At 45.5% G+C, this 2,350-nt stretch overlaps 1 pseudogene; it reads right to left on the bottom strand.

The window, feature by feature from the left end:
- Window positions 1–731: 731 nt before the first annotated feature.
- Window positions 732–887, bottom strand: LOC126963520 (uncharacterized; annotated as a pseudogene).
- Between the last annotated feature and the right edge of the window lie 1,463 nt (window positions 888–2,350).

Here is a 2,350-nt window from a genome sequence, read left to right as displayed (position 1 = left end):
GTTTTAAGAAAACCCCAATGCCAGGCGCAGCAGCTCAAGCCTGTAATTCCAGGACTTTGAGAGGCTGAGGTGGGACAATTGCTTGAGTCTAGGAGTCTGAGACCAGCCTGGGCAACATAGTAACACCTTGTTTCCACAAAATTAGCTGGGCATGGTGGGGCACTCTTGTGGTCCAAGCTACTCTGGAGGCTGAGGTGGGAAGATCCCTTGAGCCTGCGAGGTTGAGGCTGAGGCTGCAGTGAGCCTCGATCACACCACTGCACTCCAACCTGGGCAACAAAGTAAAACCCTGTCTTAAAAAAAAAAAAAAAAGAACCCAAACTTGGCATCCTGGCTCCAATGTTTTCTGGCTGTGTGACTGTGCAGCATTTAAAAGCTTCTCATGATTTAGTTTCCTCACTTGAAAACTGGAATAATACCTGCCTGATTAACCACATAAGATTTGAAATAAAAAGCAAGTAAAATGATACCTAAAAGCACCACTTAAATAATAAAGTACCAGACCGGGCGTGGTGGTTCAGGCCTGTAATCCCAGCACTTGGGGAGGCTGAAGCGGGCGGATCATGAGGTCAGGAGTTTGAGACCAGCCTGGCCAACACAGTGAAATCCTGTCTCTACTAAAAATACAAAAATCAGCCGGGTATGCTGGCATGCGTCTGTCGTCCCAGGTACTCAGGAGGCTGAGGCAGGAGAATCGTTTGAACCCCGGAGGCAGAGGTTGCAGTGAGCTGAGGCCGTTCCATTACACTCCAGCCTGGGCAACAGAGTGAGACTCCATGTCAAAATAATAATAATAATAATAAATACTATACAAATGTTCAGGATTATGATTAAACTGATAAGAACAGACACTACACTTGATCTTAGCCAAAAGGCCAAGAAGCGATAGGATTATGATTATACATCAAACTTTGAATTATTTTCCAAATATTTGCTGAGTATCCTTGGACAAATCAGCGTAAACTTGTTCTTTCAAAAAATAAGCAATAAGGGGCTGAAGTTTATGAACCAAACTGAAGCTGTAATTTGCTTATCCTGTAAATGAATTTCTTCATTTGAGGCCTGTGATTATTAAAAGTAGATTGACAGCTGCAATTGACATTACAACTCATTAGGTTTTTGGAAATGATGCACCAAAGTGACTACAGCTACAGGGGGTCCTCATTATCAATGGATAAGCAGTACTGGAAATGACGTTTTCAATGAATGTGCTTCCTACAGTGGGTTAAGTCTCCATGATGACCTTCAGTACTTTCCAATATTCAAATCCTTGTGTAGCCCCCTTCCACCCTGTACCTGAGCTGGCCTGTGAATCACTTTAACCAACAGAATGTGAAGAAGGTGATGCCAAGCCAGTTTGGGACCCATATCATTGGAAGCAGCTTCTGCTTTTGTACCTTCGGAAACCTTGAGTTGCAATGTAAGAAGTCTGGCTACCTTCCTACATGGAGAAGAAGGGGCCTTGAGACAATACGGAGAGAAAGAGAGAGGCCCCAGCCATCCCAGGGCCCCCATTCATCTCAGCCTTGTAGCTGTCCATGTGAAAGTAGCAGGTAAGTGAGTTACCCTGGACATTCTAGTCCAGCCAAGATCCCAAATGATGTCCGACCCAGCTAAATGCAACTAGCAGAGTCTGACCAACCCACAGAATGATGAGGGACAATAAAATGGTGGTTGTTCGCAACCTCTGGCTTAGGGATGGCTATAAATGTGTGTGTCCCTCCAAAATTCCTATGTTGAAATCCTAATCCCCGGTAACTGTATTAGCAGGTGGGGCCTTTGAGAGGTGATCAACTCATGAAGGTAGAGGCTTCATAAATGGAATTAGTCCCTTTATAAAAAAGACCCCAAAGAGCTCCCTCCTTCCTTCTACCATGTGAAGACACAGCAAGATGACCATCTGCAAACCAGGATGCAGGCCCTCACCAGACACCAGATCTGCCAGGGCTTCAATCTTAGACTTCTCAGCCTCCAGAATGATGAGAAATAAATTTCTGTTTTGTTTTGTTTTTTTGAGATGGAGTCTCACTTTGTCACCCAGGCTGGAGTACAGTGGCGTGATCTCAGCTCACTGCAACCTTTGCCTCCCGGGTTCAAGCGATTCTCCTGCCTTAGCCTCCTGAGTAGCTGGGATTACTTGTGCACGCCATCATGCCCAGATAATTTTTTGTATTTTTAATATAGACGGGGTTTCACCATGCTGGCCAGGCTGGTCTCGAACTCCTGACCTCGTGATCCACCCGCCTTGGCCTCCCAAAGTGCTGAGATTACAGTCGTGAGCCACCGCGCCTGGCCAAATTTCTGTTTTTTTGTAAGCCATCCAGGCTATGTTATTCTGTTAGAGCACCCT

Source organism: Macaca thibetana, chromosome 9 (genome assembly GCF_024542745.1).
Source record: "Macaca thibetana thibetana isolate TM-01 chromosome 9, ASM2454274v1, whole genome shotgun sequence".
In the NCBI taxonomy this organism is placed as follows: domain Eukaryota; kingdom Metazoa; phylum Chordata; class Mammalia; order Primates; family Cercopithecidae; genus Macaca; species Macaca thibetana.
Note: the sequence above shows the minus strand (reverse complement) of the source record. Positions and strands in the feature narration are given on the sequence as shown.